At 42.5% G+C, this 14,347-nt stretch overlaps 1 protein-coding gene across 3 annotated transcripts in view; it reads right to left on the reverse strand.

Annotated features, from left to right (window-relative positions):
• Positions 1-10,202, reverse strand: part of LOC139417911 (high affinity cationic amino acid transporter 1-like) — a 100,413-nt gene extending 90,211 nt beyond the window's left edge. For 2 of the 3 annotated variants that reach the window (XM_071166897.1, XM_071166898.1), the window contains exon 1: positions 9,917-10,173. The gene's annotated coding sequence lies outside the window, so the exon portion shown is untranslated. Of the gene's footprint in view, positions 1-9,916 lie in introns of all 3 variants that reach the window. The other variant, XM_071166896.1, reaches the window with a different exon arrangement.
• Positions 10,203-14,347: the final 4,145 nt, after the last annotated feature.

The following is a 14,347-nucleotide window of genomic DNA, read 5'->3' on the forward strand; positions in this document are numbered from 1 at the left end:
CAGCTCATTTAAAATGGTATTAATAACACAGCTAATTTAAACTGGTAATAATAACACAACAACCCAACTCATTTAAACTGGTATTAATAACACAACTCATTTAAACTGGTAATAATAACCCAACTCATTTAAACTGGTATTAATGACACAACTCATTTAAACTGGTATTAATAACCCAACTTATTTAAACTAGTATTAATACCACAACAACCCAACTCATTTAAACTGGTATTAATAACACAACTCTTTTAAACTGGTATTAATAACACAACAACACAACTAATTTAAACTGGTATTAATAACTCAACTAATTTAAACTGGTATTAATAACATAACTCATTTAAACTGGTAATAATAACACAACTCATTTAAACTGGTATTAATAACACAACTCATTTAAACTGGTATTAATAACACAACTCATTTAAACTGGTATTAATAACACAACTCATTTAAACTGGTATTAATAACACAACTCATTTAAACTGGTATTAATAACACAACTCATTTAAACTGGTATTAATAACACCGCTCATTTAAACTGGTAATAATAACACAACAACCCAACTCATTTAAACTGGTATTAATACCACAGCTCATTAAAACTGGTATTAATAACACAACTCATTTAAACTGGTATTAATAACAAAACTAATTTAAACTGGTAATAATAACACAACTCGTTTAAACTGGTATTAATGACACAAGTCATTTAAACTGGTATTAATACCACAAAAACACCACTCATTTAAGCTGGTATTAATAACACAACTCATTTAAACTGGTATTAATAACACAGCTCATTTAAACTGGCATTAATAACACAACAACACAACTCATTTAAACTGGTATTAATAACACAGCTCATTTAAACTGGTATTAATAACACAACTCATTTAAACTGGTATTAATAACGCCGCTCATTTAAACTGGTATTAATAACACAACTCATTTAAACTGGTATTAATAACACAACTCATTTAACTGGTAATAATAACACAGCTCATTTAAACTGGTATTAATAACACAGCTCATTTAAACTGGTATTAATAACACAGCTCATTTAAACTGGTATTAATAACACAACTCATTTAAAATGGTATTAATAACACAGCTCATTTAAACTGTTATTAATAACACATCTCATTTAAACTGGTATTAATAACACAGCTCATTTAAACTGGTATTAATAACACAGCTAATTTAAACTGGTAATAATAACACAACAACCCAACTCATTTAAACTGGTATTAATAACACAACTCATTTAAACTGGTAATAATAACCCAACTCATTTAAACTGGTATTAATGACACAACTCATTTAAACTGGTATTAATAACCCAATTCATTTAAACTAGTATTAATACCACAACAACCCAACTCATTTAAACTGGTATTAATAACACAACTCTTTTAAACTGGTATTAATAACACAACAACACAACTAATTTAAACTGGTATTAATAACACAACTCATTTAAACTGGTATTAATAACACAGCTCATTGAAACTGGTATTAATAACACAACTACACAACTAATTTAAACTGGTAATAATAACACAACTCATTTAAACTGGTATTAATAACACAGCTCATTTAAACTGGTAATAATAACACAGCTCATTTAAACTGGTATTAATAACACAACTCATTTAAACTGGTAATAATAACACAATTCATTTAAACTGGTAATAATAACACAGCTCATTTAAACTGGTATTAATACCACAACTCATTTAAACTGGTATTAATAACACAGCTCATTTAAACTGGTATTAATAACACAACAACACAACTCATTTAAACTGGTATTAATAACACAGCTCATTTAAACTGGTATTAATGACACAACTTATTTAAACTGGTATTAATAACACAACTCATTTAAACTGGTATTAATAACGCAGCTCATTTAATCTGGTATTAATAACACAACTCATTTAAACTGGTATTAATAACACAACTCATTTAACTGGTAATAATAACACAGCTCATTTAAACTGGTATTAATAACACAGCTCATTTATACTGGTATTAATAACACAGCTCATTTAAACTGGTATTAATAACACAACTCATTTAAAATGGTATTAATAACACAGCTCATTTAAACTGTTATTAATAACACAACTCATTTAAACTGGTATTAATAACACAGCTCATTTAAAATGGTATTAATAACACAGCTAATTTAAACTGGTAATAATAACACAACAACCCAACTCATTTAAACTGGTATTAATAACACAACTCATTTAAACTGGTAATAATAACCCAACTCATTTAAACTGGTATTAATGACACAACTCATTTAAACTGGTATTAATAACCCAACTTATTTAAACTAGTATTAATACCACAACAACCCAACTCATTTAAACTGGTATTAATAACACAACTCTTTTAAACTGGTATTAATAACACAACAACACAACTAATTTAAACTGGTATTAATAACTCAACTAATTTAAACTGGTATTAATAACATAACTCATTTAAACTGGTAATAATAACACAACTCATTTAAACTGGTATTAATAACACAACTCATTTAAACTGGTATTAATAACACAACTCATTTAAACTGGTATTAATAACACAACTCATTTAAACTGGTATTAATAACACAACTCATTTAAACTGGTATTAATAACACAACTCATTTAAACTGGTATTAATAACACCGCTCATTTAAACTGGTAATAATAACACAACAACCCAACTCATTTAAACTGGTATTAATACCACAGCTCATTAAAACTGGTATTAATAACACAACTCATTTAAACTGGTATTAATAACAAAACTAATTTAAACTGGTAATAATAACACAACTCGTTTAAACTGGTATTAATGACACAAGTCATTTAAACTGGTATTAATACCACAAAAACACCACTCATTTAAGCTGGTATTAATAACACAACTCATTTAAACTGGTATTAATAACACAGCTCATTTAAACTGGCATTAATAACACAACAACACAACTCATTTAAACTGGTATTAATAACACAGCTCATTTAAACTGGTATTAATAACACAACTCATTTAAACTGGTATTAATAACGCAGCTCATTTAAACTGGTATTAATAACACAACTCATTTAAACTGGTATTAATAACACAACTCATTTAACTGGTAATAATAACACAGCTCATTTAAACTGGTATTAATAACACAGCTCATTTAAACTGGTATTAATAACACAGCTCATTTAAACTGGTATTAATAACACAACTCATTTAAAATGGTATTAATAACACAGCTCATTTAAACTGTTATTAATAACACATCTCATTTAAACTGGTATTAATAACACAGCTCATTTAAACTGGTATTAATAACACAGCTAATTTAAACTGGTAATAATAACACAACAACCCAACTCATTTAAACTGGTATTAATAACACAACTCATTTAAACTGGTAATAATAACCCAACTCATTTAAACTGGTATTAATGACACAACTCATTTAAACTGGTATTAATAACCCAATTCATTTAAACTAGTATTAATACCACAACAACCCAACTCATTTAAACTGGTATTAATAACACAACTCTTTTAAACTGGTATTAATAACACAACAACACAACTAATTTAAACTGGTATTAATAACACAACTCATTTAAACTGGTATTAATAACACAGCTCATTGAAACTGGTATTAATAACACAACTACACAACTAATTTAAACTGGTAATAATAACACAACTCATTTAAACTGGTATTAATAACACAGCTCATTTAAACTGGTAATAATAACACAGCTCATTTAAACTGGTATTAATAACACAACTCATTTAAACTGGTAATAATAACACAATTCATTTAAACTGGTAATAATAACACAGCTCATTTAAACTGGTATTAATACCACAACTCATTTAAACTGGTATTAATAACACAGCTCATTTAAACTGGTATTAATAACACAACAACACAACTCATTTAAACTGGTATTAATAACACAGCTCATTTAAACTGGTATTAATGACACAACTTATTTAAACTGGTATTAATAACACAGCTCATTTAAACCGATAATAATAGCTGTTTACTCTGCTGTCATAATATAACATGTGTGGTCCTGGTGATAGCTCTTTACTCGGTGTAAGGTCGTTCAGTTAATATTCCGCAAACGTGTGTGTGTGTGTGTGTGTGTGTGTGTTATAAGAGTTTTGTGATTACTAATACTTGGTATTTTAATATGTATTATGGGTGTAATCTGTTTTTAATGATCGTTAAGATGTGTAGAACCCCGGTTTCAGCTTGCACATGATAATCACACAACAACGTGACCTCTGCATTTACATTCAAGTGATTGGTTGTCTAGCAGTCATACTGTATGTAGGGTGTGTGTGGTGGGGTGTGTGTATAGGGTACCCTATGTAGGGTGTGTATGGTGGGGTGTGTGTATTGGGTAGCCTATGTAGGGTGTGTATTGCGTACTGTATGTAGGGTGTGTATGGTGGGGTGTGTGTATTGTGTACTGTATGTAGGGTGTGTGTGGTGGGGTGTGTGTTTTGGGTACTGTATGCAGGGTGTGTACGTTGGGGTGTGTGTATTGTGTTCTGTATGTAGGGTGTGTATGGTGGGGTGTGTGTCTCGGGTACTGTATGTAGCAGTGGAGGCTGGTGAGGGGAGGACAACTCATAATAACGACTGGAATGGAGTGTCTGATGTATTTGATACCATTCCACCTATTCCGCTCCAGCCATTACCACAAGCCCCGTCCTCCCCAATGAAGATGCCACCAACTTCCTGTGGTATCTAGGGTGTGTATTGGGTAGAGTATTTAGGGGTGTAGTGGGTACAGTATGTAGGGTGTGTAGTGGGTACAGTATGTAGGGTGTGTAGTGGGTACAGTATGTAGGGGGTGTAGTGGGTACAGTATGTAGGGGGTGTAGTGGGTACAGTATGTAGGGTGTGTAGTGGGTACAGTATGTAGGGTGTGTAGTGGGTACAGTATGTAGGGGGTGTAGTGGGTACAGTATGTAGGGGGTGTAGTGGGTACAGTATGTAGGGTATGTAGTGGGTACAGTATGTAAGGGGTGTAGTGGGTACAGTATGTAGGGGGTGTAGTGGGTACAGTATGTAGGGTGTGTAGTGGGTACAGTATGTAGGGGGTGTAGTGGGTACAGTATGTAGGGTGTGTAGTGGGTACAGTATGTAGGGGGTTTAGTGGGTACAGTATGTAGGGTGTGTAGTGGGTACAGTATGTATGGGGTGTTGTGGGTACAGTATGTAGGGGGTGTAGTGGGTACAGTATGTAGGGGGTGTAGTGGGTACAGTATGTAGGGGGTGTAGTGGGTACAGTATGTAGGGTGTGTAGTGGGTACAGTATGTAGGGTGTGTAGTGGGTACAGTATGTAGGGGGTGTAGTGGGTACAGTATGTAGGGGGTGTAGTGGGTACAGTATGTAGGGGGTGTAGTGGGTACAGTATGTAGGGTTTGTAGTGGGTACAGTATGTAGGGGGTGTAGTGGGTACAGTATGTATGGGGTGTAGTGGGTACAGTATGTAGGGTGTGTAGTGGGTACAGTATGTAGGGTGTGTAGTGGGTACAGTATGTATGGGGTGTTGTGGGTACAGTATGTAGGGGGTGTAGTGGGTACAGTATGTAGGGGGTGTAGTGGGTACAGTATGTAGGGGGTGTAGTGGGTACAGTATGTAGGGTGTGTAGTGGGTACAGTATGTAGGGGGTGTAGTGGGTACAGTATGTAGGGTGTGTAGTGGGTACAGTATGTAGGGGGTGTAGTGGGTACAGTATGTAGGGGCTGTAGTGGGTACAGTATGTAGGGTGTGTAGTGGGTACAGTATGTAGGGGGTGTAGTGGGTACAGTATGTAGGGGGTGTAGTGGGTACAGTATGTAGGGTGTGTAGTGGGTACAGTATGTAGGGGGTGTACGCCTGAAAGCTCCCTGTTGACAACTACAAGATCAACAACACACTCCACCTTCACCCCTCACCCCTCTCCCCCTCCTCACCCCGAACTCCACCCATACCACCACCACACACTCCACCTCTCCCTGTGTCACTCCTTCCCCCCCCCCCCACATACTAAGTTGTACCCACTGTACCCACTACACCCCCTACATACTGTACCCACTAACACCCCTACATCCTTTACCCAATACACCCCTACATACTGTACCCAATACACCCCTACATACTGTACCCACTACATACCCTGCATAATGTACCCACTACACACCCATACATACTGTACCCAATACACCCCTACATACTGTACCCAATACACCCCCTACATAATGTACCCAATACTCCCCTACATACTGTACCCACTACATACCCTGCATAATGTACCCACTACACACACATACATACTGTACCCACTACACCCTACATACTGCACCCAATACACCCCCTACATACTGTACCCACTACACCCTACATACTGCACCCACTACACCCCCTACATACTGTACCCACTACACCCCCTACATACTGTACCCACTACACCCCTACATACGGTACCCAATACACCCCTACATACGGTACCCAATACACACCCTACATACTGTACCCAATACACCCCCTAAATACTGCACCAAATACACCCCTACATACTGTACCCACTACACCCCCTACATACTGTACCCACTACACCCCCTACATACTGTACCCACTACACCCCTACATACTGTACCCAATACACACCCTGCATACTGTACCCACTACACACCCTACCTTCCACAGGAGGTTGGTGGCATCTTCGTTTGGGAGGACGGGCACGTGGTAATGGCTTGAGCGGAATAGGTGGAATGGTATCAAATACATCAGACACTCCACTCCAGTCGTTATTATGAGTCATCCTCCCCTCACCAGCCTCCACTGGCACATACAGTACCCAATACACATACCACACCACACACACCCTACATACAGTACCCAATACACACACCCCACCATACACACCCTACATACAGTACCCAAAACACACCCTACATAGGGTACCCAATACACACACCCCACCACACACACCCTACATCCAGTACCCAATACACACACCCCACCACACACACCCTACATACAGTATGACTGCTAGACAACCAATCACTTGAATGTAAATTAAGAGGTCACGTTGTGCTCTCTCTAATTCTCTCTTTCTTTCTCTCTCTCGGAGGACCTGAGCCCTAGGACCATGCCCCAGGAATACCTGACATTATGACTCCTTGCTGTCCCCAGTCCACCTGACTGTGCTGCTGCTCCAGTTTCAACTGTTCTGCCTTATTATTGTTCGACCATGCTGGTCATTTATGAACATTTGAACATCTTGACCATGTTCTGTTATAATCTCCACCCGGCACAGCCAGAAGAGGACTGGCCACCCCACATAGCCTGGTTCCTCTCTAGGTTTCTTCCTAGGTTTTGGCCTTTCTAGGGAGTTTTTCCTAGCCCCCGTGCTTCTACACCTGCATTGCTTGCTGTTTGGGGTTTTAGGCTGGGTTTCTGTACAGCACTTTGAGTTATCAGCTGATGTACGAAGGGCTATATAAAAATTAATTTGATTTGATTTGTGTGATTATCATGTGCAAGCTGAAACCGGGGTTCAACACATCTTACCGATCATTAAAAACAGATTACACCCATAATACATATTAAAATACCAAGTATTAGTAATCACAAACTCTTATAACACCCCCACACACACACACACACACACACACACGTTTGCGGAATATGAACTGAACTGAACGACCTTATCCCGAGTAAACAGCTATCACCAGGACCACAGCCTAACACATTTGTATTATGACAGCTTTCACAACATGGACTACAGCTCTGTCACACCATGGACTACAGCTCTGTCACACCATGGACTACAGCTCTGTCACACCATGGACTACAGCTCTGTCACACCATGGACTACAGCTCTGTCACACCATGGACTACAGCTTTGTCACACCATGGACTACAGCTCTTTCACACCATGGACTACAGCTCTGTCACACCATGGACTACAGCTCTGTCACACCATGGACTACAGCTCTGTCACACCATGGACTACACCTCTGTCACACCATGGACTACAGCTCTGTCACACCATGGACTACAGCTCTGTCACACCATGGACTACAGCTCTGTCACACCATGGACTACAGATCTGTCACACCATGGACTACAGCTCTGTCACACCATGGACGACAGCTCTGTCACACATTGGACTACAGCTCTGTCACACGATGGACTACAGCTCTGTCACACATGGACTACAACTCTGTCAAACCATGGACTACAGCTCTGTCACACCATGGACTTGGACTACAGCTCTGTCACACCATGGACTACAGCTCTGTCACACATGGACTACAGCTCTGTCACACCATGGACTTTAGGTCTGTCACACCATGGACTACAGCTCTGTCACACCATGGACTACAGCTCTGTCACACATGGACTACAGCACTATCACACCATGGACTACAGCTCAGTCACAACATGGACTACAGCTCTATCACACCATGGACTACAGCTCTGTCACACCATGGACTATAGCTCTGTCACACCATGGACTACAGCTCTGTCACACCATGGACTACAGCTCTGTCACACCATGGACTACAACTCTGTCAAACCATGGACTACAGCTCTGTCACACCATGGACTACAGCTCTGTCACACCATGGACCACAGCTCTGTCACACATGGACTACAACTCTGTCACACCATGGACTACAGCTCTGTCACACCATGGACTTGGACTACAGCTCTGTCACACCATGGACTACAGCTCTATCACACCATGGACTTCAGCTCTGTCACACCATAGACTACAGCTCTGTCACACCATGGACTACAGCTCTGTCACACATGGACTACAGCTCTATCACACCATGGACTACAGCTCAGTCACACCATGGACTACAACTCTGTCACACCATGGACTACAGCTCTGTCACACCATGGACTACAGCTCTGTCACACATGGACTACAGCTCTATCACACCATGGACTACAGCTCAGTCACACCATGGACTACAGCTCTGTCACACATGGACTACAGCTCTGTCACACCATGGACTTTAGCTCTGTCACACCATGGACTACAGCTCTGTCACACCATGGACTATAGCTCTGTCACACCATGGACTACAGCTCTGTCACACCATGGACTACAGCTCTGTCACACATGGACTACAACTCTGTCAAACCATGGACTATAGCTCTGTCACACCATGGACTACTGCTCTGTCACACCATGGACCACAGCTCTGTCACACATGGACTACAACTCTGTCACACCATGGACTACAGCTCTGTCACACCATGGACTTCAGCTCTGTCACACCATGGACTACAGCTCTGTCACACCATGGACTACAGCTCTGTCACACCATGGACTACAGCTCTGTCACACATGGACTACAGCTCTGTCACACCATGGACTACAGCTCTGTCACCCCATGGACTACAGCTCTATCACACCATGGACTTCAGCTCTGTCACACCATGGACTACAGCTCTGTCACACCATGGACTTGGACTACAGCTCTGTCACCCCATGGACTACAGCTCTATCACACCATGGACTTCAGCTCTGTCACACCATGGACTACAGCTCTGTCACACCATGGACTACAGCTCTGTCACACATGGACTACAGCTCTGTCACACCATGTATTACAAGTTCTGTAGTGACTATTCTGAAGTTAGATGCAACAAGTTCCTAAACACACAGGTTAGCAGAACAAGTTCCTTAACACACAGATTAACAGAACAAGTTCCTAAACACACAGATTAACAGAACAAGTTCCTTAACACACAGATTAACAGAACAAGTTCCTTAACACACAGATTAGCAGAACAAGTTCCTAAACACACAGATTAACAGAACAAGTTCCTTAACACACAGATTAACAGAAGGGAAGCATGTACTCACTCACAACCAACCGCCAGGAGTTATACTTGAAAGAGAGGACGGAGAGAGAGAGAGAGAGAGAGAGAGAGAGAGAGAGAGAGAGAGAGAGAAAGGAAGGAAGAGAGACGGACAGAGAGCATAGTAGATTGATTAGTTGGTATATCTGTTAACTCCTCCAGTGTGAGTGCTGGTGGTGTAGAGACCAGTGCTGTTCTAAAATAGAACCATGAGGAATCACATGGCAGCACAGCTATTCCAGGCAGCTAGCTCCTCTGACTGCAAGGCTACAGCTCCTCCCCACTCTAACACGGCCAATCTAACGCAGCTAGCTCCTCTGACTGCAAGGCTACAGCTCCTCCCCAATCTAATACAGTCTAACACACTGACAGAAAGAGGCATATAGGCACACGCTCACATGTACGAGCACACACACACAGACAGCTACAGTGACTACTCACCCACTGACCCACATTTCTTAGACTTCTTAGTACATACACACAAATCTCACACGAACATGGTGTGTGCTGTCATCAGTGATTTCTACACGTCCCAATCCCTCTGGAAGGCTGTGACAAACAACTAACGCAGCGATGCACAAACTCTCATGCCAGTCGGTATAGAATGCAAGAAAGAGGAGAGAAACATCTGTCTGGTGAAGTCCACAGAACCGGAGAGCAACCTCTGTCTGGTGAAGTCCACAGAACCAGAGAGCAACCTCTGTCTGGTGAAGTCCACAGAACCAGAGAGCAACCACTGTCTGGTGAAGTCCACAGAACCAGAGAGCAACCTCTGTACGGTGAAGTCCACAGAACCAGAGAGCAACCTCTGTACGGTGAAGTCCACAGAACCAGACAGCAACCTCTGTACGGTGAAGTCCACAGAACCAGAGAGCAACCTCTGTACGGTGAAGTCCACAGAACCAGAGAGCAACCTCTGTCTGGTGAAGTCCACAGAACCAGACAGCAACCTCTGTACGGTGAAGTCCACAGAACCAGAGAGCAACCTCTGTCTGGTGAAGTCCACAGAACCAGAGAGCAACCTCTGTACGGTGACGTCCACAGAACTAGACAGCAACCTCTGTTCGGTGAAGTCCACAGAACCAGAGAGCAACCTCTGTCTGGTGAAGTCCACAGAACCAGACAGCAACCTCTGTACGGTGAAGTCCACAGAACCAGAGAGCAACCTCTGTCTGGTGAAGTCCACAGAACCAGAGAGCAACCTCTGTACGGTGAAGTCCACAGAACCGGAGAGCAACCTCTGTACGGTGAAGTCCACAGAACCAGAGAGCAACCTCTGTCTGGTGAAGTCCACAGAACCAGAGAGCAACCACTGTCTGGTGAAGTCCACAGAACCAGAGAGCTACCTCTGTACGGTGAAGTCCACAGAACCAGAGAGCAACCTCTGTATGGTGAAGTCCACAGAACCAGACAGCAACCTTTGTCTGGTGAAGTCCACAGAACCAGAGAGCAACCTCTGTCTGGTGAAGTCCACAGAACCAGAGAGCAACCTCTGTACGGTGAAGTCCACAGAACCAGAGAGCAACCTCTGTACGGTGAAGTCCACAGAACCAGAGAGCAACCTCTGTACGGTGAAGTCCACAGAACTAGACAGCAACCTCTGTTCGGTGAAGTCCACAGAACCAGAGAGCAACCTCTGTCTGGTGAAGTCCACAGAACCAGACAGCAACCTCTGTACGGTGAAGTCCACAGAACCAGAGAGCAACCATTGTCTGGTGAAGTCCACAGAACCAGAGAGCAACCTCTGTACAGTGATGTCCACAGAACTAGACAGCAACCTCTGTTCGGTGAAGTCCACAGAACCAGAGAGCAACCTCTGTCTGGTGAAGTCCACAGAACCAGACAGCAACCTCTGTACGGTGAAGTCCACAGAACCAGAGAGCAACCTCTGTCTGGTGAAGTCCACAGAACCAGACAGCAACCTCTGTACAGTGATGTCCACAGAACTAGACAGCAACCTCTGTTCGGTGAAGTCCACAGAACCAGAGAGCAACCTCTGTCTGGTGAAGTCCACAGAACCAGACAGCAACCTCTGTACGGTGAAGTCCACAGAACCAGAGAGCAACCTCTGTCTGGTGAAGTCCACAGAACCAGAGAGCAACCTCTGTACGGTGAAGTCCACAGAACCGGAGAGCAACCTCTGTCTGATGAAGTCCACAGAACCAGAGAGCAACCTCTGTCTGGTGAAGTCCACAGAACCAGAGAGCAACCACTGTCTGGTGAAGTCCACAGAACCAGAGAGCAACCTCTGTATGGTGAAGTCCACAGAACCAGAGAGCAACCTCTGTACGGTGAAGTCCACAGAACCAGACAGCAACCTCTGTCTGGTGAAGTCCACAGAACCAGAGAGCAACCTCTGTCTGGTGAAGTCCACAGAACCAGAGAGCAACCTCTGTACGGTGAAGTCCACAGAACTAGAGAGCAACCTCTGTACGGTGAAGTCCACAGAACCAGAGAGCAACCTCTGTACGGTGAAGTCCACAGAACTAGACAGCAACCTCTGTTCGGTGAAGTCCACAGAACCAGAGAGCAACCTCTGTCTGGTGAAGTCCACAGAACCAGAGAGCAACCTCTGTACGGTGAAGTCCACAGAACCAGAGAGCAACCTCTGTACGGTGAAGTCCACAGAACCAGACAGCAACCTCTGTTCGGTGAAGTCCACAGAACCAGAGAGCAACCTCTGTCTGGTGAAGTCCACAGAACCACAGAGCAACCTCTGTCTGGTGAAGTCCACAGAACCAGAGAGCAACCTCTGTCTGGTGAAGTCCACAGAACCAGAGAGCAACCTCTGTCTGGTGAAGTCCACAGAACCAGAGAGCAACCTCTGTACGGTGAAGTCCACAGAACCAGAGAGCAACCTCTGTACGGTGAAGTCCACAGAACCAGACAGCAACCTCTGTCTGGTGAAGTCCACAGAACCAGAGAGCAACCTCTGTCTGGTTTTAGTCCACAGAACCAGAGAGCAACCTCTGTCTGGTGAAGTCCACAGAACCAGAGAGCAACCTCTGTCTGGTGAAGTCCACAGAACCAGAGAGCAACCTCTGTCTGGTGAAGTCCACAGAACCAGAGAGCAACCTCTGTACGGTGAAGTCCACTAAGCATATTGCATGTAACAGACATGACCTATAGCATGGTCAAGTAAGTTAATGTTAATGACAAGTAAACAATGACTACTAAACAACTATGGATTTAAAACTACAGAGATTTCCTGCAAGTCCCAGAGAAAACAGCACCATTTCAACAACAGGAGCTGCCTCCACTGTTCCAGTACCATTTCAACAACAGGAGCTGCCTCCACTGTTCCAGCACCATTTCAACAACAGGAGCTGCCTCCACTATTCCAGTACCATTTCAACAACAGGAGCTGCCTCCACTGTTCCAGCACCATTTCAACAACAGGAGCTGCCTCCACTGTTCCAGCACCATTTCAACAACAGGAGCTGCCTCCACTATTCCAGTACCATTTCAACAACAGGAGCTGCCTCCACTGTTCCAGCACCATTTCAACAACAGGAGCTGCCTCCACTGTTCCAGCACCCTTTCAACAACAGGAGCTGCCTCCACTGTTCCAGCACCATTTCAACAACAGGAGCTGCCTCCACTATTCCAGCACCATTTCAACAACAGGAGCTGCCTCCACTGTTCCAGCACCATTTCAACAACAGGAGCTCCCTCCACTGTTCCAGCACCAATTCAACTTCAACATTTCAACATCATCAAATCACCTACTGTATGTTTAGTCTCATACAGAGATAACTAAATTATACCAAAAATGCTGTGTGTGTGTGTGTGTGTGTGTGTGTGTGTGTGTGTGTGTGTGTGTGTGTGTGTGTGTGTGTGTGTGTGTGTGTGTGTGTGTGTGTGTGCAAGTAGAGACAACATGTTTACTCACCCTACTTGTAGAGAAACGCCAATCCATCCTCCTCTCTTTCATGTTGACCAAACGGTCTGTGACTCTGTTATACAGTACACACTTTTATTTTTTGTTGTCCTAGGCTACCTGGCTAAAATACTTGCTCGCCTGCCTGTCTTCCCTTCATGGTAAATGATACACCAGGCCATCTAGTTAACATTAGCCTTCTACGTCTAGCTACATTGAACTTCCATCCTCTCAGGCCAGGGACACAACAATGTACGAATTAATGGTTGGATCAGAATCGACAATATAATCATTAGCCAGTACGGAGAATTAAGCAAAACCACAAATCCTCATCCTCATCCGTGGTTAATTTAGGCAAGTGACGATTTTAGCTAGCTAGCTAGCCACTGGAGGACAACACAACAAGATGCAACAATTCAAGTTGTTTTCTGTCAATGACGTTTGGCTTCTGATGTGATGTGATTGGTGTGAAGTGTCGTGGAAATTTCCTCTATTTACCAAATCATGAGAGCAAACCACAACACAAGTCAGAGTTATCAAAGTCCATCTTTAATT

This window comes from Oncorhynchus clarkii, chromosome 10 (assembly GCF_045791955.1).
Source record: "Oncorhynchus clarkii lewisi isolate Uvic-CL-2024 chromosome 10, UVic_Ocla_1.0, whole genome shotgun sequence".
Classification (NCBI taxonomy): Eukaryota; Metazoa; Chordata; class Actinopteri; order Salmoniformes; family Salmonidae; genus Oncorhynchus; species Oncorhynchus clarkii.